General features: G+C 39.5%; 1 protein-coding gene across 5 annotated transcripts in view; it reads left to right on the forward strand.

Moving 5' to 3' along the window:
* DENND1A (DENN domain containing 1A) overlaps positions 1–25261 on the forward strand; it is a 492157-nt gene that overhangs the window by 205842 nt on the left and 261054 nt on the right. The gene's annotated exons all lie outside the window — the stretch shown is intronic.

The raw sequence follows: 25261 nt of genomic DNA on the forward strand, positions 1-25261 counted from the left end.
TGCAAACCAGGCATGCTCCCTGACCAGGAATTGAACTGGCGACCTTTCGCTTTGCCCAACCCATTTGCCTGTCAGAGTTTAGTATTTCTTTACATATTTCAATACTGATTCTTTGTCAGGTATATATTTTGCAGATATTTCCTCTCAGTCTAGAGCTTGTCTATTCATTTCCTTAGTAGTGTCTTTTGAGCAGAAGTTTCTATGTTGATGAAGTTTATCAGTTATTTCCTTTTATGGTTAAAGTTTTTCTGTTCTAAGATACTTTTGCTTAACTCCTAGTTATGCTGTTACGTTTTCTTTGTGTTCTCATGTTGAACATAGGTTCTCTTATGTTTTTATCTAGGAACATTATAATGTTAACTTTTGCTTTTAAGTCTGTGATATATTTCAAATTATTTTTGTACATGGTATGAGGTAGGTAGCCAATGTTTTTTTTTTTTATGTGGTTATATAGTCATTTCAACGTCATTTTTTGTAAAGATTTTAACCCCTTTGTGCCCTGGCTGGTGTGGCTCAGTGTATTGAGCACAGGCCTGCAGACTGAAAAGTCACTGGTTCGGTTCCTGGTCAGGGCACATGCCTGGGTTGCAGGCTGGTCCCCCCTTGGGGGGTGCGAGAAGTAACTGATTGAAGTTTCTCTCTCACATTGATGTTTCTGTCCCTCTCTTTCCCCTTTCTCTAAAAATAAATAAATAAAATATTTTTAAAAAATGATTTTAAGCCCCTATTAGATTGTTTTGGTGCATTTGTAGTGATTGTATAGGTGTGTGAGTGTGTCCATGCCATCGATGTATTTATTTATCCGTATGCTGACTTGAGTACTGTGGTTTTAGAGTGTATATTGAATATCGGTAGTATATATGTTCTAACTGTGGTCTTTTCCAAGTTTGCTTTAGACTGTGTACATCCTTTAGAGAGACAAAAATCATAACAACATTGAATTTTTTTAATCCTTGAACATAGCACATGTCTTCATTTATTTATGTCTTTAATTTTTCTTTGGAACATTTTTTACTTTTTAGTTTAAAGGCCTTACATGGCTTTTGGTATGTTTTTCTACAATGCTATAACTAGAACTGTTTGATTATTTGATTGTATATTCCAATTGTTTGCTATGTATACAAGGTTGATTTTTTTTGTTTACTGACCCTATATCCTGTGACCTTGCTAATTTTAGTTATTAGTTCTTCAACTTCTTTATAGATTCTCTAGGGAATGTAAACAATCATGTCATCTGCATATAGAAAACGTTTTCTTCCTTTTGGATTTTTATGCCTTTCATTTCCATTTCCTTCCTTATTCCGTTGTCTAGGACCTCCATTTCCATGTGGAATGTTGAACAGAAGTGGCGCGACTATCTTTGTCTTGTTCTCAGTCGTAGGAGGAGCAGTGTTTTACCATAAAGTATAATGGCAGCTGTAGATTTTTTAAAGAGATGCCCTTAAAGCAAGGAAGTTTCTTGGTATTCCTAGTTTACTGAGAGTTTTTAATCATAGTTGAGTATTGAATTTTGTTGTTTATTCTACATCTATTGCTATGAACATCTGGTTTTCTCTTTTATTCTTTTAAAATGGTAAGTTATAATTGATTTTTAATGTTCTGCCAACCCACTTGATAATGGTATTCTATTCTTTTTATATATTCTTGGAGTTGGTTGGCTAATATTTGGTTTAGAATTTTTATGTCTATGTTCATGAAAAATATTAGATTATATGTATTTTTATGTCTTTGTCCAGTATTGTTATCAGGGTTATTTTTCTTCTAGAAGTTTGAAATTTCTGTCTTTCACATTTAAATCTTTAAGCCACCTGGATTTGCTTTTCATGGATGTTATACAGTTGGGATCCAATTTCATTTATTTTTTTCCCATATGGATATCAGCTTGCCCCCTGTAACATGTCTTGAATATTCATTCTTCTCCTAGGGATTTGCAGTGCCACCCTGTCATGTATCAGGGTTTTCCTATATGCACAGGTCTTATTTCTGGCTTTTTATTCTATTCGTTAGTTAAGTTGTCTATCCCTGGCCAATATCTTGTTGTGTTGATTACTATGGTCTTAAAATGTGTTGGGAAAGTTTCCTTACCTTCTGCTTTTCTCCAAAAATGTCTTGCTTTTCTTGGTTTTCTGTCCTTCTGTGTAAATTTTAGACTCACATTTTTATTTCATAAAAATCATGTTGAGATTTTGACCAGACTTTCATTGAATATATAGGTAAGTTTGTGGTGAATTGACACCTTTATGTTAATGAGTCTTCATATCAATTATTAAACGTGATCTCATTTTATTTAGGTCTTATTTAAATATTTAAAAAATTTTATAATTTCTTCCATAATGATCCTGTGCATCTGTGGATCATTTTTACCCTAAGAACTTATTTGGGTGGGGGGGATTTTAAAATATTTTTGATTTGTAATATCTTTAATTATAGTTTTCTCTTCTGCTTAGAAATATAGTTAATTTTTGAATATTGATCTTTTTTTTGCTCAACAACCTAATTAATTCTAGTAATTAATTATACTGTCTTTTGGATTTCAGATAGAAAATCATGCAATTTAGAAATGACTATTTTGTGTTTTTACCCCCCTTTTATTCTTTAACCCTTTATTTCTTGCCCAGTTGTGCTGCCTAGAAATAAAGATAGTGAATATTCTTTTATTGTCCTGATTTTAAAGTGTATTTAAATGTGTATTTTAACATTTCTCCAGTAGGACAGGTCTTAATTAGATATCCCTTATTAGATTAAGGAAGCTCTTTTGTGTTTCTAGTTTGTTTTTACTTGTTTTATTTACTTGTCACAAATGAGTGTGTCTAGTTGTTGCTCTTAAGTAATTCATTTATTCTTTCTTGCTGTTTCTTATTTGGAGTTCCGCAGTTTCACTATGCTTTGTGGTATGGATTTCTTTCTATTTATCTTGCTTGGGATTGCTGGATCAGCAATTCTGGAATGTTCTCAGCCATTATTTATTTGATTATTGCTTCTTCCCCAATCTCTATGTTAACAACCTTCTGGAAATCTGGTTAGAAAGTTGAACTTTTCTATCTTTTCATGTTGCTTATCTTCATTTTTATATTTTTCTTCTCTTTGTCTATTTAGACCACCTAGTGGATAATGTATCTGGATTTATTTTTCAGTTTACTAATTGTACCTTTAATTGTGTCTAATCTTTTCATTTTATAAGGTTCCATTTGATTTTTTTATAAATCTGCTTGACTGTTCAGTCGTTTGTTTTCCATTTATTTTCTGTCTTTTCTTTAGTTTTTAAATATTTAAACACTTTTTTATATTCCATATCTGTTTATCTTAGTTGCCCAGAAAGCTGTATCTGTAGGAATTTTGGAGGTTAAATTTGAGTCCCTCTGCAATGGATCTGTATTTTAGTTATATTCCTAGCTATTGCCTAGAAGTACTAATAATTGTGGGGCTCTATAATTTATCTGTGTGACATTATATCAGACCATGGGTGGCGAATTTGGATTACAAATTCCGGTGAGAGCATACTTACAGTCAGAAATTGTCAGTGCAGGTGTTTGCGTCCAGCCTGCAAGAGCATTAAGAGTGAAAAGTTTTCTTCTGGCAGAATGTATTTAATTTTTTTTTATCCTTACACTAAAGATGTAGTCCTACGTATGTTGTGTGTGTAAATATGTAATCTAGCATTTAATTGTATCAATTGGAAAGGTTTTTCACAATATCTTCTATATGCCAAAATGGAAGATATAAAGAAACGTTAACACACACACACACTAAAATTGACCTATTTTAAGTGTACAATTTACTGGGTTTGACAAATGTATATAAATGTAACCACAACCATAGTCATAGCTCTGTCTTTTCTAAGATTTCATGTAAATGGGGTTGTACATACAGTGTCTGGCACAAATAACACCCCATTTTTATCACAAAATCATAAACATGTAATTCTGTAACATAACATTATCACACTCAAGTACACCATATGACATTTTAGGTGAAATGTTCAAATTAAAACTATAAATTATTACACCCATATTATTACCCTACCAACCATACTCAAGCAGGCCCTATACGTACTCTTGTATATCTAGCTGCTGTTGTTCAGGATTTGTCCATGTTATTATGTATATGAGTAATTTATTCCTTTTTATTGCTGAATAGTATTTTGTTGTATGGATGCATCTCAGTCTATTCACTTATTGATGGACATTTGGGGTGTTTCCAGGTTTGGGGTACTGTAAATAAAAGTGATATGAACATTCATGTTTAAGTTTTTATATGGACATATGATTTCTAGGTCTTATGGTATAATAACTTTTTAGGAAACTGCAAAATTGTTTTCAACAGTGTATGAGAGTTCCAATTGCACCTCTTCCCTACCAACTGTTGTTATTGTCAGTCTTTTTTCATTTTAGTCATTTTATTGATTTATGGTGGCATCTTTTTGTGATTTTAATTTGCATCTCCCTGCTGATAACGCTGAAAGTCTTTTTATGTACTTATTAACTAGAAAAATATGGTACATATTCTTCGGTGAAGTGTCTGTTCAAATCTATTACCCATTTTCTCCCAGACGGTGGCTTGTATTTTCCATTTCTTAACAGCATCTTTCACATAAAAAAGGTTTTTATTTCAAAGTCTAGTTTATCAATTTATTCTTTTATGGTTCATGTTTTTTGTGTCACGAGCACAAAGATTTATTTTGTGCCTTTATTTTCTTCTAGACATTATAAATTTATATAGACATATTATAAATTTATCTGTTTAGATATTTGATCCATGTCTATTAATTTTGTACATGAATATTCGGCAAGGAAATTGGTATTAAAATAAATAATACAATGCTTTTGTAGTAACTTCAAAGTGTGTAACAAAAATTTGTATTACCGGTACACTGAAAAGTATAAAATTTTCTGAGATATGTTAAAAGAAGCTCTAAATAAATGAAGAGATTTTAAGCATTCAGTGTTGTCAGGGTATTGTGATAATTAATTTTATGTGTCAGTTTAGTTAGGGTATTATGCCATTTGTTTGGTCAAATGCTAGTCTAAATGGTGCTGTGATTAACATTTATAATCAATTGACCTTAAATAAAAGAGATAACTCTCCGTGAGGTGGGTGGGCCTTTTCAATCAGTCAAAGGTTTTAAGAGCAAATGCTAAGCTTTCTCAGAGAAGAAATTCTTTATCAAGACTATAGAATCCTGTCTGAGTTTATAGCCTGCTGAGTGCAGTATCATCTCTTACCTGAATTTCCAGCCTGCTGCTCGTCCTATAGATTTCAGACTTGCTTGAACCAATTCCTTAACATAAATCTGTGTGTGTGTTTGTCTGTGTGTCCTCTATTGATTATGTTTCTCTGAAGGACCATTACTGATGCAGATGTCAGTTTCCCTCAAATCTATCTGTAGAGTCAATGCAACACAACTAGGTTTCTTTCTAGAATTTGATATGCTGATTCTAAAACTTGTATGGAGAGTTATTTGGCAAAAGACCTAGCCAAAATAAGTTTGAAAAAGAAGAATAAAGTTGGAGGATCAACATTACCTGATTTCAGGTCTTGTTGTAAAGGTGTAGTCATGAAGACATCGTGGCACTGGAACAAGGCTAGACACATAGATCAGTGGAACAGAATAGAGGATCAGTTGAGTTTCTGATGAAGGTGCCAGGGTCATTCAGAAGTGGGTGGGTGGGGAGAATGATCAGTTTTTTAAAAATGTTGATGGAACAGGAGCAATTGGATATCCACGGGGAAAAAAAAACAATTTTTGAGTGAATAATTTTTTCAATACAGAAGAAGAAAATTACTTTATTTCCACTATTCAAAAACAGAAACTTCAGTGTATTTCTTTTTAGTCCATTTCTAATAATATATGTAATATACATATGCACTATTATAAAATTTACATATTTATGATCAGATACCTTTTTTTACTTAATCAATATTCTTCTTACATGTTTTTATAACATAGTCTCTCTGAAGGACATTTTAATGGTCACACGATGCTAAATTGTGAAGGTGTTCCAAATTTTACCTAATGATTCTTTACCGTTAGAATGACTAAGAGCAGTAACAATAACTACCATTTATTGGTTACTTTCACCTAGAAACTGCTAAGCATGTTACATGAATTAGACTGTTGAATCCTTATGACAACTCTTTGAGATATTTAGCTCAGTTTTAAAGGAAGGGATGCCAAGGGTTAAGTAACTTGCCTACCTCTAATGTGTGAATCTTGGGTTTGTAATCAAATGTTTTTTATTCCAGTCCCTGAGAAAAATGCACTGCTAGTTTTTAGGCTCTTTACAGTTTTTTTCTATCATAAGAAGCCTTGAGGTGGGTGTATTTGTGTATAAATCATTGTCTAAGTTTCAAGTCTAAACTTCTTTTCCGGTGCCAGTCCTTCATATATTTTATTCATCCTCATCTAATGAAATACTTTCAAAGCCAGTATAGTTGTCCAACATAGCAGGCAGGGCCAAACAATGCACAAACTGCAGAGCTCTCCCTTTGGTTGGTGAAGCCTGGATCAAATAAGCACTGGGCCAGGGCAGGCATTTCTATAGGCATGCAAATCTGCAGGGGAGTAAGTCTCAGGGAATTCTGTGGAGCTAACTATTCAGTGGTTACTCATTTTGGAAAACAAAGAAGAATAATTTTAGTAGTCTGTCCTGTAGGACATTGAGTCCTACTTTTAAAATAGGATTATATGATGTTGGTCAAGTCACTTAACTCTTCTCTGCCTTATTTTCTTCATTGGAGAGAAGGGCACTAAGTTACAGCTTTTTGGCCAAGGGAGATGTCCTAAAGAGATAGTATTGTCCAGTGAGCAGAATCCTACCTATTCAGCATTTGGAAGTCATGAGGGAGGCAATATGGTGTAGGAACTTTGGAGCCGGAGAGACTTGGGCTCAAACACAGCGCTAACATTTATCACATGATCTCAGACACATATCCTGATCTGTTTGAGCCTCACTTTCCTAATTACTAAGACTGTAGAACAAAACACACTGATCTTTAAGCAAAAGGATCTCTTTTCATGTTTTCTGGTCTGTCTCTTTTTCACCCTCCACCCCCCAATTAGGGTTTCAGTTTTGTACAAGAAGCAGGGTAATTCTCTCAGTCATTCATGATCCAAGTCTTATTTCCTTTAAGGTCTTACTCAGTTCTTCCTCTTCTGTATGATATGGTAATGGTACTGTTAAATCTTCTTGGTTCTTGACTTCTGTCGTCTGCAGGTGTACCTATCCTTTGTGTTCCCTTAACCTATTGTTGAGAGCACTAGTAACCTAAATGAGATAGGAGGTCATGTATGAATTTGTGAAAAGGGTTGCTTTTAGGCAGCCTAAAGGTTGTGTTTACATGTAGAATGTCCTTTCATTTTCATTTCCAAGTTTAAGGCTCAGGTACCATTGGTGTTAGGGGAAGAAAGATTAGGCAGCTCTAAGTCTTTCTGTTATACCTTGCATCACTCCATAACTCCTTCTGGGGTTCCGGATTTTTGCACTGAGGATCCAGGAATCCTGGAAACCCACTATAGAAGAGGAGGAGAAGGAGAGGAAAAACTGATAGGTAGAAAGTTGGAGAAAGATAAGCTAGTGGGCAGAATCATTTCCATTTAGTTGTGCTCACCTCTGCAGATGGAAAGATGTGCTTTTAAATTTTCTGTCTGTATGGATAAGGACATAGTGATTTTTGCTTAGAGAAACCTCTGATTTAAATGCAAGAAAAAAGGAATATGGAACCTTCATGGACATGAAATAAATATGCATGTGTGCATAATTATTAATATGCATACTTTACCCCCCTACTCTTTTTAAAATGGCACAAAGGATATCTGGGGAACAGGATATACTCTGTAAGCAGTTTTTCACCTCGTTGGAATTTGGGGGTTCCTCTTAATGCAAAAGACATGCTTCTTTCATTGTTTATGGAGGGAGCTCTGCTTTCCATTTTAAACTTAACCGGCACTAGTTAAGTTAGTGTAGTGGCAGGTTTTTGGTGAAATGTCGCTGTTGTTACGTAACAAGATCTTGCAAAGTTTGTTTGGAGTGTGCCATGGAAGGTCCTGGTGAGAAGAAACCTTTTTAGCATTGCAGTTTTTTATTTCCCACCTAAGTAACCTTGATTGGATATGATGTGGATAAGATAGCCATCATAGTTTAGAAAGGAACATGCTCAGTCCCTGCCTCTTCTCTGTCTAATGAGTTCATGTAAAAAATATATCAAAAGAAATCCTCATAGCAGAACCCTCACATTTCAAAGGGGAGAATATTTATTATAAGAACTGCTGATTCATTAGGAATGCTTCCTAATTCGAACAGCAGCAGCTGCTTCTGGTTAGAATAAACTTCATCTCTTTTGTGCCCTGTCTCTCGCAGAGGATGCTAAATTTTGGCTTAGGATTTTTCTTCTGCTTTAGCTTTTTTTTCTCCCTTTCTCACTCTTTCCTCGATTATGATGCTTTATCCTCAGTGTTCACGTGATTTGAACAAACCCCCTGTACTAACCCCCCACCTTTAAAAATGACTTGCGTTGAGATTACAAATGCTAATAAAACTCTTTTGATAATGTGTTTTGTTTGTATTCACAGTGGCAGTGGAGTGCATTGTACAGCAATAATGAAAAAAAAAAGTTGAGACACGTAGTCATGAATTCTAAGTGCAATAATTTAAAGTACAGGGAGTATTTCAGCAACTGCCATTGTCCATTAAATGAAACCACTGTATTAATGTATCATAGCATGCTGTTCTAATCTTTTTTCTCCAAATACCAGCTTTTGCAAGAAACGTGGCTGTATTTTTTTATACAAAATCTGAAATCATGTAATTGAATGGCTTGGCAGAATAGGTAAATGAATGTAGCAACATGCATTCAAATATGTCTCTTTGGTTTGTAATGAGCTGATTGAAGTTCACAGTTGTAAGACTTGCCATTTTATTTTCTGATTTTACATTCTGGACCCAGACAAAGGTGCCAGTTTTTGTATTCTCAGAAAAAAGAAGAATAAAATTGTTCATAAAAACCAAGTAGCCCTTTTTGGGGATCACTATCAGATTCAGTGTTCCAGTAGCCTTTATTCAACTGTCCTTCTAGAAAACTGTTTCTGTGTAATTTTAGAATTATTAACCACCCTTGTTAGGGCTTAAAGAAATCCTGTCACATCTGGCGGGGTTGGTTGTCTGCTGTGTGTGCGTGCACATTCATGTGAGAGATACTTGGTGCCTGTGCGTACTTCTTTCAGTAATTCCACTTGTTGATTTATATGTCTTTCCCCCTCTGGACATTGAGCTTTTAAAACTGGAGGCTGTATCCGACTCACTAATTAGCCTCAGGACCCAGCAAAGGGCCTCCCAATTAATAAATGTTTGATGACCCAATGAGCCATAGTGGACTAAGTGAGAGTAGGTATCCAAATATAAGTAGGCAGTAAGATCACCAGGTTGGGCCTAAACTGACATCATTTCAAGTCCTGGTTAATAAGGAATTTTGGGAATTTCCTGTGGAATGCAATTGAAATTTTGATGTTTCAGGACAATTCTAGATATTGAAGATAGCAACTACTCTACTATACATTTTCTCAGACAAGAGAAACCATGTTCTTCTCCACAAAACTTGGCAGGAGGTACAGCAGAAAGAGAACAGAGAGAGTAATGCTGGGGGATTGCTAAACCATTCAGTAGAGATAGAGATATCTAATCCTAGGTTTGTTGGGATGTCCTTTTGGCTCTGCAAATATGTGACTCTAGATAAGTCCTTCCCACTCTGTGGACTTCTTTCTGCTACAAAATGAGAGTGTTGAACAGTTAAGAGCAACTAGCTGGTCTTATACCTCCTTTGCCTCACCTGGTTAGGCCAGGCGGCAGAGAACTTGAGTTCTGCTTTTTCTCTGGTCATGGAACAAACCCTTGCCACCACCTGTAGTATCAAGATCAGACTTCTTGACTGGCTCTGACTTTTAGCTGGGGGAGAACGTGGTATAATCCGGGGGTATGGTACACCACAATCCCAGTGTAGATAGACTGTTTCGTTTCATTCACATGTGAGATGTGTCTCAAGTAATGTGTTAGTATTAAATAACATAGCTAATGAAGTTTGTGAATGGTATACCATTTTAATGCACTATGTGTGCTGAAAATATTCCTATTAATATTCCCTCGCTTGGGGTAGAGCGACAGCTTGCACCATGGAGTTGTGATAAGTGGGAATGCCCATGGGAATGTGTTTCTATTATAACTTGTTCTCCATTGGTCAAAAGATCATGATAGAAGCCAGACTCAAAAGGCTTTATACTGTATTGTTTTATTTATATGACATTTTATAAAAGGCAAAATTATAAGAATAGGAAACAGATCGGGTCCTGGGAATGGGGGAAGGGTTGACTACAAAGGGGAAGCATAAGCAATTGGGTGGTGTGTGACAGAAATGTTCTGTGGCTTTTACACTACTGTACGCGTTTGTCAAAACTCATAGAACAGTACGCCCAAAAGAGTGAATTTTAATTGATGTTAAAAAGAAATGAATTTTAAAAAGGTAGATGGTGGGAAGAACAGGTGGTACACAGATGATCTCGGTATAGTGTTGTAAGAGCTATGATATACATTAATAGACACCCTATGCGGGGTGATTGAGATTGGATCGGGCACAGGGGAGTGTTTTGGGGGTCCTGAAAATGTTGTATATATTGATTGTGGTGGTTACACAGCTGCATATAATTATCAAACCTCCTCTAACTATACCCATAGAATGGGTGGGTTTTATAGTATGTAAACTACAACTCAAAGTTGATTTGTAAAAACAAAAAGAAGGATCATGAGCTTTAACACCAGGGGACCTTTCTTCAAATCCTTCACTGCCAGCCACTTCACTACCTCAGTGTTCACGTGATTTGAACAAACCCCCTGTACTAACCCCCTGTACTTGATCTTGAGCAAGTCTCCGCACGTCTTTGAGCCTCCATTTCTTCACCTGTTGTTTACAGCTGAAGATAGCAACCTCACGTAGGTGAGGCGAGGAGCAGAGATAATGCCCTTGAACTGCTTGGTCCGATGTCTGCCATAGCTGAGGTACTAGGTATTTTCTTTCCCCTCCCATGAATGGTGCAGTGTGCAGAACTGGTCTTTAAATGAACTAAAGCTGTTCTGGTTTAGACCCATAAAAGTTAAGTTCAAACTTTGTGAAAGGTAAAAATGTTAACATCCATATGTTTGTTTAATGATAGCTCTTAGAGTCTCGTTACTGTTGCTATCTTTTATATCATTACAGCACACTAAATCTAGGGTTAAGCCTTACATAATTAGTTAAGAGCAATGTGTGATATTCCTTCAGCCAGGAAAGCACAAAGAATTATTTGCAGTGTTAGCTTGAAAAGCGTCATTCATTGAAGAATAATTGAAAAAATACTGGTGACATGTTTATGATCCCCATCATTTTTCCTTTGCTTTTATTCTTTGAAATGAAATCTTTATCTTGTGTCAAGTGGATAAATATTAATAAAATCTCTGTTTACTCTAGCCCACTCTTTTATGACAGATAAAATCTTAAAAGTAATTGTAAAGAATATACATATGCTTCCGGCACTCAGCATTTTAAAGACATTTAAAATAATCCAAAATATAGCTTTGAACCACTCTTTCTACTAAGACAGCAAGTTGGCCTCTCCTACCTAGCAATCAAAACAGAAGCTACCTATTTCTGAGTGCCTAGTATGTTTCATGAACCGTGCTGAGCACTTCATATTATTTGCATTAAATTATTTGTATTGAATCGCCCGCTTTGCTCCTTACCATGCCTTGCTAGGTAAGTAGGAAGTATTGTCCTTTTGCAGAAGAGAGCTGACTTGGGGAGATGAAGTAACAGCTCAGGGGGTGCCCTCTAGTAAGTGGGAGCTGTTCAACTTTATCTCCTCTCCTGCCATATGACATGGCTGCTGCTTCTGGGGGAGCCCCAGTCTTCAGGCCAACCTTTGCCTTCTCCTAGACTCAAACTCTTTTTTAAATTGTATTCAGTAATTAAAAGAGCCCTGGCAAAACTGTCACTTTCAGAACCGTCTTCTTCCTTGAGGACTTATGCCAGCTACGTGGGTCTTAAAACCTTTGAGTGTATCTGCTTCCAGACTTCCTCTTTCAGTCATCTTCCACTCTGTTGTTAAAATAGTCTTCTAAAAAGATAAATCTGGTCAAATCCTTCTTTGCTTAAAACCTTCTTTTGCTTTCAGGAAAAGAGCTAAACTCCAACCTTGCACATAAAACTCCTTACAGGCTGGTCCTTTTGGATTTGTCTAGTTCACATCTTCTACCAAGATTCCCCTCTCTACCCCATCCTTGTCCCCACTCCACCCTTAAAAGAAGCACACAGAGAAATATCCTGCCCCACCCTTAGATGTGATCCAGCTACTCCAAGCCATTTGTAGTTCCCTGTGCCTCGTAATAGTTTGTTCCCTCCAGATGGAAATGCACTTTTCTTTCATCTAACTTCTCTTCCTCATCTAGCCAATACCCTAATGTTTCCACAGCTTTCCCAGTGTTTGCACAGTTCTTGTGCCCAGCTGTATCACAGCATCATCACAGTGCATTGTGATTACCCGTTTACATGTGTGTTTTCCCAAGAGACTTCTGTTCCTTGAGGACAGGCAGCACTGTGTCTTGTTTATTTATTTGTGCTGGCTGTTTAGCACAGGCCTGGCATATACAGGTGCTTACTAAATATTTATGTGAAGGATTCAGCCTTGTAGATTTGGCCTCCAAATCTAATGAGGGGAAAACAGGTTCTGACCCTTTTTCTTTCCCCTCTCAACTTAGAATGCCCTTGGATAAGTGACTGTGTCCCGCTTTCTGAGGCCCACCAGGGTTTATTGGGACTGACTGCTCTCACATTAAGGAAGGTCACTGAAAACCTTATTAGCCAACCACCCCTGCCCTGAAACTGAGATCCATGAGAGCATGGTGCAGTGGCAAGAGCAGGAGGCTCCAGTGTGACCAGTTTGTCAAAGAGTGCAAACTTCTATTTCATCCAGAGGACCTGTTTGGGAACTGGGTCGTCACAGTTATTAATTAAGCATACTCAGAGTGGGTCTTCACTTCTCTCCCTGCTAATCAGCCTCCCTACCACAGAGAAGATGACTTGGAAGTTGGTCGCCAGGGAGGAATCACACACGGGGCTGTTTGTTTTGTCTTTGAAAAAGGAGGTGGGGAGGTATTTTAATTTAAAAGGTAGGAAAAGTAATGTATGTTTATTGTAGAAAGTTTTGAGAATATAAGAACATACAAACATGATAATGAAAAATTATTTGTCAAGAGAAGGAGCCTGTTTTTATATCTAAATATATTATAAATATTTTAATATGTTATTAAATATATTTAAACATAGGGCCTGTTTTTATATCTAAATATATTATAAATATTTTTCTACATTAAAATATTTTTCTAGTCTGATTTTAATGAATATATACTATTCTATCATTTTAATAGTTCATAACTTAACTGAATTATTGTAAATTAGACTTGCTTGTAAGTATTTGCAATCATGAATAACTACTTAGAACACAAACAACTTTAAAACAAAATTTTAAGACATTTGTGTGCTCAGTGCATAAGCCATAGAAAATACAGGAAAAAAAAGTATGAGGAAACAAAGATTATCTACAGTCCCATAGCTTAGAAATAACCACAATTAATTTTTATCTTCTGGTCTTTCTATGAGTGCATACGATCGCATTCAGTACATAGTTATTTATGCTGCTGCTTTTCATTCTGTATTACCTCATGGTCATGCTCCCGTATCATTACAGATACTCTGAAATGTAATTTTCTATTGCTTGGATATATATTTTAATTACATCATTTATTTAACCATTCTCTTGGCACACGGTTTATATGTGTATATACATGTTTTGTTATTATACACAATAACAAATGTTATACGTAATAACAAATACATTACCAAAAGAAGAGTCACAACATTTAATGCTGGTGATGACATAGTGAAAGTGACTCATGCATACATTTTCCGACCTTTGTGTTAATACTGCTTTTAGTAGTTACTCATGGAATGGCTGCTTTCCTGTTCTCTTCATAGTATGTGAGTTTAAGAATGGCTAAAGTTTTATTTTTAGAGTTTTTTCTGAGGGAGACACACAACTGGTAGCAATACTGGGGATTTATGACTTACAACATGATCATATTTGATTTGTAACCAAACACTTTGCCTGCTTCTAATCTACCGTATTTTGAGGGAGTTTAATAATGTGAGTTTTAGCTTTTGTAATATTACAAACTCCTTCTCTTGACTTATTACAATGCAATAAGGCAGAAGCACAAAGATTATTTGAAACTAAGGAGTGGCTGAAGGGTAGGGTGTTTTAAGTCATGGTAACAATGGAGAGTAACTAGTGGTATCTTGTGTTCCAACTTTGTACTGGATTTCCAGCTCCTCAGCTTGCTTGGGATTGGGTTCCTAGGTCTTCCCGAAGGGCTCAGTTGAGGAAACCAGCTGTCGCATGCTGTGGCTGTGTTATGTGATTGCGATCCAGAGAGAATGCACACCTTACCTCCTCTCAGGGTAAGGGGGTAAACCAGCTGTCACACCCTGCATTTTCTGAGTTTCGTCCTTGTTGCCTCTCTCAGTCCATTCCTAATACCATAACACTTTCACATGCAAATCTAAACCAGGTACCTACCTTAGTGGAAGTTACATCTTATTCAACTCTCTACCCAACACCTGGCTTGTGTTAGGCAATGACTGAGTGAATGAATGAATGAGTGCATGCTTTATAAGATGAGTTTAATGATTGTCCCATTTTGACAATTTGAAAACACCCAATCAAATGTGAAGGGTATGTGCTGGCTAATGTGTGTTTCTGATCTCATTCCCTGAGAGAGATCATTTTTCAGAAAAGTACCTGCTGGTATAGTAATCACACAAACCTGGATCTGACCCTGGTCTTTGTAGCTGTGTGACTCTTGGGCATGTTACTTACCCTTTCTGTGCTTCAATTTCTTCATTTGTTACTTGGGTATATAACAGCACCCACTTAATAGAATTACTGTGGAGGAGTAAATAAGTAAATGCATATAAGGCTCCTGGTACTTAGCAGTTCCAGAATAAATGGTAGTTTCTGCTCTTATTGTTTTTATCAGTTTGGTGCCTTAGGAGTAGCCCAGAAGTAAAGGTACTTGGAACTAGGGGGATCTTGCAGTTGGACAGATTATATATTTTCCGATCAGCAGGTTGGCTGTGCCTCTGTGACTAATTTTGAACAAAGAAATTTGCTTCCTTCAGTCTGGCCCAGGTCTGCCACAAAATGAGATAGTCCTGGGGCTTTTCTTCGGAGTCGTAGAGTCTGGTGGGCAGACAGATGCCTGTGGTAGAATGAAGCAAGGAGAAGGGGTTGCTTGGCTTGCAAAAATTCCTACTTCACCTTCCCTCAAAACCCGGTTTCATTTCCAAAAACATCTCCGGAGAAAGCTCTTGGTGAGAGAGTGTTGCTCTGTCACAAAAGGTAACTTGAGAGCAGTTTCCTGTCTGCCTTTGCTGCCAGCTCTGGAGTTGTAAGGTCCTGCTTCGTACCCAGAGGGGTCTTTGCACATCAGCTGTCTCGAACAGTCTCTAGTCTTATCACTTATTTTAATGTTCCTTGCACAGGTCACTCTTGGATGTGGTGCTCTGGGCAGTCTCACCCCAGAATGCTTCCCTTCCTTTATTTAACCTCTGACCTGTGAAAACAAGAGTTAATCAAGAGTTCTAAGGTAGCTAAGAGGAAGGGGAAGTGTTTGGTTACAAATTAAATATGAACAAGTCATAAGTCATAAATCCCCAGTAGTGCTACCAGTTGTGTGTCTCAAGTTGCATATGGTACAGAGTGTTTGGGTTATAAATTCAAGTTCAGGGCTCTCTGATTGCCTGGGGCTAGGTGTTAGGTTAGTTTTCTTTAGGCCTAAAACTCTTTTCCTCCTAAAACACTACTTTTATTGGACCAGCTACATTCATATCCTACTTTCTCTGTGTGCCTGTCTCTCCTCCTTCCTTTCTTTACCTGCCTGCCTACATTGATTGGTGTGCTGTTCTGTGAATTGAGACAGAACTGCTTCCCTGAAAGAAGTTAAGCATATGGAAAAAGTTGCCAAGGAAAGGCATTGAAGCATAGAGCCTAAATGGGTTTAAGAGACAGCCAGACACTTTTATAGAGAGATCTGCGATTGAATGATGCAACATTCAGGCAGAGATCTGGAGTGGAAATGAACTTAAATGAGTGCTATTTGTGGAAAACTGATGCCCTGTCTAATCTAGCATTTCCTTAATTGTCACCATAAGCATACATTTAAAGCTTTATACTTTAAATTAAAAAAGGCAACACAGTCTGTTAAGAATCTATGACACAGGCCATGGGTTTCCTAGATAAAATCTTAAAAGTACACATCTAAGGTAGCAGAGGCATTGGGTCTTGACAAGAAGCGCTGCGAACTTGAAATCTCTTCTGCCATGTTCGATTAAAACATTTTAAATCAAACTATTTATATTTGTTTTTCTGAATATAACATATACACTAATTCCTAAAGCAATAAAGAGCTGACACATGACTAGTGTCCCTGGAGTTGGCAAAATAAGAAAACACACTGAATTGTTGGGAGGCAGCCAAAGTCGGATCACTCAGAACTTAGAGCTGGGGGCTTTTGGAGGCAAGCTTTCATTTTGTCAGGCAGTGAGAACTGCAAGGTAAGGGTTTCAAATCCTAATCTCAGGACCGATCATTATCTTTGATCACGTTATACAACTAATGCTGCATCATGTGAAGCGACTATGTCCAGCTCTGCTTTTAGCAGCTGTGTTGTCCTAGGCTCCTCACTTTGCTTCTCTGAGACTGTGAATGGGATGGGATTCAGCTCATAGAGTTGTTGTAAAGACAACTTGAGGGTGGGTGCTAGATCAGTTTCCTTTTGGCTCCAAACTCTTTGCCTTCTAAAACATGACTTTTATTTAACTAGTTACTTTCTCTCGGTGTGCCTGTCTCTCCTTCCTTTCTTTACTTGCACCTAACACTTGATAAATGTTTTCCCCTTACCCCGCTTACCTTCCACTGCCTAGCTCTAAAATGAGAATAATATCAAATGGCGTCTCAGTGGGATAATTAATTTGGTTGTTTACTACTGAAAGCAGGGCAGGACTTCTTGTGTAGCCATTTCTTCCCTTTGTTGTGTTTTTTTTTTTCCTTAGTGACAATGTATTTCTTTTTACTCTATAAGAGCTTCCATAAGGTGAGCCTTGGTTAGAACTCACTAATTTGTTACATTATATTATAGTTGTAATTTAAATCATAAGATGCTCAGAATGGCCACAAAAAAAAAAAAAAAAACCCCAAACAAAACCGAAACCAAAACAAAAAACAAAACGCTTGCGGGTGTGTGAGTACAGGAGTGGGCAGCATCACGACCTCTCCAGGAAAATGATGAAAGGCCTGCGTGCCCGCCCTCTCTGGGCTCAATGGAAGATATCTGAGAATTACACTGAATTGTCAGCGCAGGTGTCATTGCTCCAAAGATTTTCTGTTACAACACTTCACCAGTGATAACAGAAAAGTGCCTCTGCGCTTTCCTCCTGAGCAATCTCCCTCAATCACAGTAATGCTGTCATTGAAAAGACGACGACAAATCCACTCTCTAAAAGCAACAATTACTGAATACACAGCAAGAGAGGAGAGAGCCTTGTTTCCAAAATCAAATCCAACTGTATGTTTGGGTAGATTTATATAAGCACAGATGCTTTATGAGAGCTTTTTGTGGTTTTTCCTAGTGCAAATTAATATTTCTACTCATTCGGTACATACAATATATTTTCCTGCATAGATATAGTAGTTATCACAATGGGATGTTAATTATGGACATAAATCAGAGATTCTTGAACCTAACTGGATACCATAATAAATTTACACTTTGAGATAAGCAGCTGTGAGCAAAGCAGAATGCTCAGATCACACGAGACTGGCTCTCGCCTCCCAAAGATGGTTGTTTTTTTCTCTTATTTAGGTTCCTCTGACTTCTGATCTTCTTAGCAATAAGAATACAGTTTTATCAGGGAAAAACAGTACTTACTCTGTTCCATGCACAGTGGTGGGTACATGCCCATGCTTCACCCTCGTAATAGCCATGTGAGGGTAGATGCTGTACCCCATTTCACACATGCGAGAGGAGAAGCATGGCTTGGGCCACCACTAGTAAGTGACAGAGCTGATACTCAAACCCAGGTGAGTCTCCTGCCTTTGCAGTCCCTGTAGAATTTATCAGCAAAGTGTCACTTCCTGTGAGAAAAGTTTCCAGAATCTCTCCTCTCTTCTCTTTATGAGCCTCTGTTATAGCACTGACCCAGTGCCAATCCATCGGCCAGTATGTTTGCTTTCCTCAATAAACTGAGCTCCCCAAAGGCTGGGTCCATGCACCTTGCAGAGTGCCAGCCATATTTTGGATGGGTCTTAATAAATGCGGAGGACTTGTGGTTATATGATTGACTGCGACATTGGAAAAACGAATGGTCTGGAAATGTGTGGTGTTTGGACTGCAAACACCACCTCACTATTTAATTCCACAGAAATGCTCATTGAAGCTTAATATGGTTAGCTCAGGAAGATGTGATGTGCTTTTCCCACAGGGAGAAATGTGTACGCCTTGGTGCTTGTAAGGCTGTAATTTGAGAACCGTAGACCCCCACACACACATCGATTGGTTTGTAGTGCTTAAAAGTAGGAATGCTTGTTGCTGAGTGTGATGGGGAAGAAATGTCTTGTGGAAGGCAGTGTGTTGGGATCGAGGTAGGGCCTTTCCTACTTGCCACGAAAAGGCATGAGAAGTGGAGGGCAGAAGAGAGGAGAGCTCATGGTATTGCCTTTCTCTTCGGTATGTTTTGAGAGAAGGGTAACTTCTGAAGGGCAGAAGGAATGGGTTTGAGATGGGAGGAGGAGGAAAAGTTTGGAGCCGACCCTGTGGGGAACATGGGGCCTGATGCACTGACAGATTTGAGGGTTCTTAGCAATTTGAAAGACTCACCTACACTTAAAATGGGTGCCAAACAAAAATGGATGCTTGGTTTTGTGACATTCCCACGGCACTTACAGCAGGAACAAAAAAGCAGATGGTGGGGTTTACTTGTTTTGGAGGGATGGGCACGTGGCAAGAGATCTTCTGTTTGTGGGTATGTCTTAACCTACTTTGAATATTTTCTCATTCTAGTCTAATTATGTGTTACAGACTCCAGCAATCCATTGGCAGGGATCCTTTTTAGTTCTGGATTATTTTCTTAACCAAAATGCTGCCTCCTAAATTTGGAGCCCCGCCTCCCAACAAGAGTTGGTTGACTCTTAACTCTATAGCTCTGGTGGGAATGGCCTTAGTAGAAACTCTAGAGATGAGTTACACCTGTCAAGGGAAGTTCTGATTTACTGAATGTCTGACATGTGCCAGCAGACATTTGAGACTAAATGGTCAATGCACAGCCATGGTCCTTGCTCTCGGGGAGGTGACACTAGCGGAGAAGACAAGCACGCACATGTTAGAAACTATGGTGAGTCTTAATGCCGAGGAAGCCCAGGAGTACCTCCTGTCCTGTTCTGGGATTAAATGCCTCTATTTAAGTGGAGACCAAAATTTTATAGTAAAAATGGGGGAGGGGACTTTATTTAGGGTTTTATCTTGGGAAAAAAGGTGAAACTAAATTTTGAAAATAAATTTTATTCCAACCATGCATTATTCTTAGAATAAATAATAATGAGTCAAGTAGTTTCTTTTTAGGGGAGGGGTTATAATTTTTTTGACATCATAACACTTCATGTTTGACTTTCACAGCATAATAATCATAAAATGAGTCATTTTTTCAAAAGTGAGGATTTCCCCAAGTCTTCTTTTAACATTTTGTTATTGAATTCATTTCCGTTGATGTGACTTGTGCCACCATCTTTGTTTTTCTTGATTTTTCTCTTTGGCCCTCCTTACCTGGTCTGCTGCTACTAGTTCTTTATTTGTTGGTTACTTTAACTCAACCCTGAGTAGGTGTCCAGCATCTCTTAACAAGGGCTTCATGAAATCCTGCATTCTTTGCAAGGGTTCGTAGTTTTACCCTGTGGTCAATTTACATTTTATTGTAGACGTTTGGCCAGCTGAGACACTAAAGAGGAGCAGGGGTTGACGCTAGGTCCTACCAGAGGGTCTGAGTGGGGGCTTACTGGTTTAAGCCAGCAATTTTCAACCTTTTTTATCTTGTGGCACATATAACTGATTACTAAAGTTCTGCAGCACACCAAAAATAATATATTTTTTGCTGATCTGATCAAAAAAGGTATAATTTTGATTCATTCACCCTGGACAGCTGTTATGTTGGCTGTCGTCATTTTTAAACTTGACATCTAAGGAAAAGGAGTTCAGTGCCCCCAACTAAATAGTCAGGTTTTGCATGTTTTAAAAATTCTTCCTGCACACTGGTTGAAAATCGCTGGTTTAAGCGGTCACATCATTGGTGAGTATTGTCTTCTTATAACAGCTTGTGCTTTCCCATCTGCTCTGATGACTGCAGGGCACGAGGAGTCCCCATAGAGTGCTGGAGGAGCCTCTGACCCAGGCACCAGGAATCAAAGAGAGCTTCCCAATGCTGAGGTTGGCAACAGGGTCAGTAGGCAGAGAGGGGCAAAAGAGTATTGCAGGTGCCATATTGAGTGTGTATATACATCAGTTGCATTAGTCAGGTGGTGTATATCTTTTCATAGAAGAGGAAACTGAGTCTTGGAGAGATTGCTTTCCCAGGGTGTCACAGCTAGTAGGTATCAGAACTGATATTCATCCACGGTTATTTGACTGAAGTCTTTGTTCTCCCCAGCATGTGCCATGCTGCTCTGCTGTTTTCAGTTTAGAAGTTTCGGGTTTTAATATGGAAAACTTAAAAATTCAATGTGAAATAGCCTTTAACAAGGGATGCTTTGCCATCCAGTGAATCTTGTCAAAATCTGCTGACAGAAAGTCTGAAAAGAAGGGGTACCCCCCCTTGAGTACCCAAGTGGAGTTTGAGAAAAGATCTCAGACAGCAGAAAGTCACCAGGAAAAATGAAAGACCCTGTTCCAATGGGCGATGCTAAGGTTTAAGATAAGGAGGAGATAGTCACTTGTTACCTGGTTTGAAATCTCATGCTCAGAATGTTACTCCTTTTTAACTGTCACTTCGGTCCCCCAGTGATTACAGAATAAAGGGGAGGCCCATCGGTTTGACCTATGAGCGGCTCTCCAGAGTCTGGTCCTTCTGCCTCCCTCACCGCCCTCCACACCCCGCACCTCCTTCCCTATTGCCTGCACACCCTGCTCTCTGGCTGTTCCAGTAGCAGGTAGGGAGGTTCATGCCTATAAGCCATTGCTCATGAGTTTTTTCTGCCTCTAAATACTCTTCATCTCCATCCCTTCCAACCTTTCTCCCTCACACTGAGAACACTCTTTGAACACAGTCTTCTCTGTGTGAATGAATACTGACCCCCACAATTGCCTCTCTCCATTGCATGCCCCTCCCAACAGTCATGATTTCAAAATTTTTATTTTTCCAACTCATGTCATTCTGTATATGCTAGTTGGTCTCTTTTATGGTATTATGGAAGAAGAGACTCTTTACACTCCCCATTTTATTTTAATTTTGAAACAATAACAGAAACTTCCCCAAAAGTTGCAAGTCCAATATAAATGCCCCATTTGGAAGGTGTTGCCAAAATAGTACCTAGTAACCCCCCAAATTTTAGTGTGTAGTTTTAGTGTGGCAGACTTTCTCTTGCCAGGGACCCCTCCTTGCCCAGCTTGGGCTCCAGCGCCCTGTGCCAGGCCGCCCCTCCAAGAGGATATCCTGTCTCCGCGCTCGAGCTCTAACGCCCTGCTCCCAGTGACTGTTTCTCCCAGGTGGCCACCTCCCTCAACTTGCTCAGTCCCTGCCACCCGTCTCTGCCACCACAGCCCCCTCATCACACATACACACCTGCTTTGCTCTGAACTGAAATATTAGCAAAGAGAAGTGGGAGAGCTTTTTACAATTTCTAATGGTTTCCTGCTTTAATGCTCACGACGCTGAAGTGGAGTGCCATCACAGAAGGTCAGTTGTACATCTGTGTACACACTACAGTGGAATGATTACCCTGGCAATCCAGTCAGTGGAGTAAGATTAGGAAAGTGACTTGTCTGTCCTCAGTTGGACTCAGTTCTTGAGTCAGCTCAGGAGTAAGCAGCTCACCAAGCTGACATATTTGAGCGTGCTCAGGCCAACTACTTGGTGTGTACACAAACCATGCCTTACTGTATGTTGGAGGCAATGTAAGGGCTTCTTACAGGTGATTTTTGACCGCAGACCACTTTGCTACATGCGCTATCCCCGGAATATGCTCCTGCACGTCTTACAAGGAAGGGCCTGTGGTGGCCGTTTTGGCGAGGCTGTGTGTGTAGGAATACCACAGGTGCTGCCCACGCTCTTCTCAGGTTTAAGACTTTTTATTGCCTCACACAGGCAAAAGCCTCTGTGTTTGGCTGTCAGGCCTGGGAGTGAGGAGCAAGTTACCGGGGATGTAGTTGGGTGAGAGAAGCTTGGATCCAGGTCCAGTGCCTAGGAAACAGGCTTCTCCCCATCAAGGCTCTGCTGGTTGGGTCATGATAATGCTCCATTATAATTTTATAATTGATCAAAAACCCAAACTAAATAAAATGTTTGGGAAAGAGTCCCAGCTCCTCCTCCAGACCCAAACGATTGCACTTTATTGTATATGTGCCTCTTTTTCCCCCATGAGCCATGGCCTACTTGAGTACAGGGACCTTTTGTACTTGTCTTTGGGCCTCAGCCTTGGTCCGAGCCCACCACACAGGGATGCCTTGTGGTCAGGACTCGAGCAGTTGCTTAAACGTAGCAAGTGGAGCTGGCCCAGAGATGTTCGGAGCTCCTGTAGACATCCAGGGAGGACCAGCATGATGGAGTGTTTGTTTCCTGTCTTGGGATTGGGAAGTCATGTTTACTCCACGATGACAGACAGGCACAAGATGGAGTGGAGGGTCTCCACGTCCTCACCTGCAAGCTCGCAGGCAGCGTGGAGCTGTTGTGCCAGCACTAATGAAGCAGTACAGGAAACGGCGCTGGATAAAGTTCAGCTGTGAACCCTGGCCTCCCAACAGGGGAAAAGAGGGATCCTTTGAAGAAGAAGACAGCTGGGTTTTGGTTTCAAGACCTTAACACTGCCATCACTAGATATTCATCTGTCAGTGCACAGGGGACAACATGTGGAGAACAGTTGTGTCCGGTCAGGCCAAAGGGAGAGAGAAATGGCTGATTTCCAGGGTAACTACGAAACCTCCCATGGCTGAGGGCTCTGCTTTAGCGTAGCCAAAAAGAATCGATTTGGTGAGGCTAAGGCTGAGTGTGAGAACCTGAGCACTGTCTGCTGTGGGCTGGGCGGCTTTACCACATCTCCTTCATCCTCATTGGGGGGCGGACAGGAAGCTTGAGGCCCAGCCCTAGTTATGTTGGTCAGTTGAACCCAGCAGACAGAAGTGCTTTCATACATACAGAGTCCTAAATGATCAGAGAATCCAGCCTGCCCCAAGTCACCTCATCATATATTCCTTAAAGGAGTTCGGCTTTTCTCTTACTTACTTGAGGCCACAGTTTCCTTGGAAGGAAATACTTTCTCTTCTTGCTTTTTGTTACTCACCTCCCCACTCCTGATTTTCAGTTCCTAGATTTAACCAGTGGCATTTTTTTTTTCGTTCAGGAAAGAAAATTCTTTCAGGAAAAAGAATATTTGTAACACTTGGTTGAATTTGTTTACTAAGAGTCCTCTAATCTGGGCAAGAGTTTTCTTCCGAGGGGATTTATTGTTCCTACTAGAATGGCTTTTAACTCAGCTGAGGTTTATTTAACAGAATAGGAATGGAGAAATTTATCTCCTCCCTAATCCCTCTTGAATGTTTCCATTGCTCTGCCAAAGTGAATGCTGTGTAAAGTAGCAGCAATCATTTGCTCTGTAATAGTCAATATGCAGCTGCCAGAGCTGATTGAAACATATTAACATAAGTGATAATACTGTCATAGAAGTGAAAAGTTAAGTTGCTTATCAGTATATTCTGATAAGCTACTTAAATTTTACAGTAGCATGTGCTGGCTTCAGACAGACATGAGTGATAGAGAACTGTGCACTTTATCTGTCCTCTCTATTGCCTCTCACTTCATCTATTACCCTCTGCGACACAGCTGGTAATCTGTGCAGGGTGCTGATTTCCCTCCGCCTGGCAGGATGGAGGCGAGCGTCGGTGCTCCCTCTGAGACCAGCTCTATCAGCAAGGACACTGACTGCTCAGCAGGGTGGACGTGAGCAGGGCAGCCAGTGCTTGGTACAGCACTTCTCACGTGACTATTGGATGTCACTTCGGAATGTTTCTTATGGAAAATACAGCCTTTTAAATTAAGTGACAAAACATCCTGGGAGTGGGGATGTATTTCACCAACAATTTTGTAGCGCTAATTTACCTTTGCTGTTAGCCTTTGTTTGGATTTGTTTGTTGAGGCCACACTGAGCACTGATGCTGTGCCGGGCTTCATGCTTGGCCCTGGGAAGACGAGGTGAAGAAAGATGTGATCCTTCCTCTCTGTTTGCACAGTCTGTTGGGAAGACAGACACACCACTGAGTGCCACATGGTGTGTGGACTGTTATAACAAGAGTATGCACATGCCCAGGGCCATATGGAAAAGAGGGAATCAGGGCATGAGAGGCAGGGAGGGGCTCGGGTACTATTAGGAGGATGAGTAGAAATCTGCTAGATCAGACCATAAAGTTCAGAGGGAGGAAAGGGCCAAGTGTAGACAAGCTCAGGCTGGCTTGAGTCTGTCTGCGCATACTCACAGTGAGGCTGCAGTGAGAGCAGGACGTCTGTGGGCAAGAAGAGGGAAGTTAGCCAGAGAGGCTGTCCAGGGCCTCACAGTGGAGAACCTCGAACACCATCCTAAGAAGTCCTGCAGTGGGCTTCTTGCAGCAATGGGATGCATTGCAGGAATTTAATCCAGTGTGCCATTAGATTTGCATTTTAGAAAGACCAGTCTAAGAGCAACACAGAAGATGGACTAGAGTGAGGTCCATGCTATTGTCAGAGTTCCAGGGCATGATAGTCAGGACCCAGTGGAGGGCAGTGGGGACAGAGAGTTAGTGCTCGTCCCACAGTGAGTATGGAGGGGTGTGTTGTAGGTAGAATGTTTGATGTAACAGTATGAATGAGGCCTCTGGGACACCTTGCAGCTGCCAGC

This window comes from Desmodus rotundus, chromosome 1, assembly GCF_022682495.2.
Source record: "Desmodus rotundus isolate HL8 chromosome 1, HLdesRot8A.1, whole genome shotgun sequence".
Taxonomy (NCBI): domain Eukaryota; kingdom Metazoa; phylum Chordata; class Mammalia; order Chiroptera; family Phyllostomidae; genus Desmodus; species Desmodus rotundus.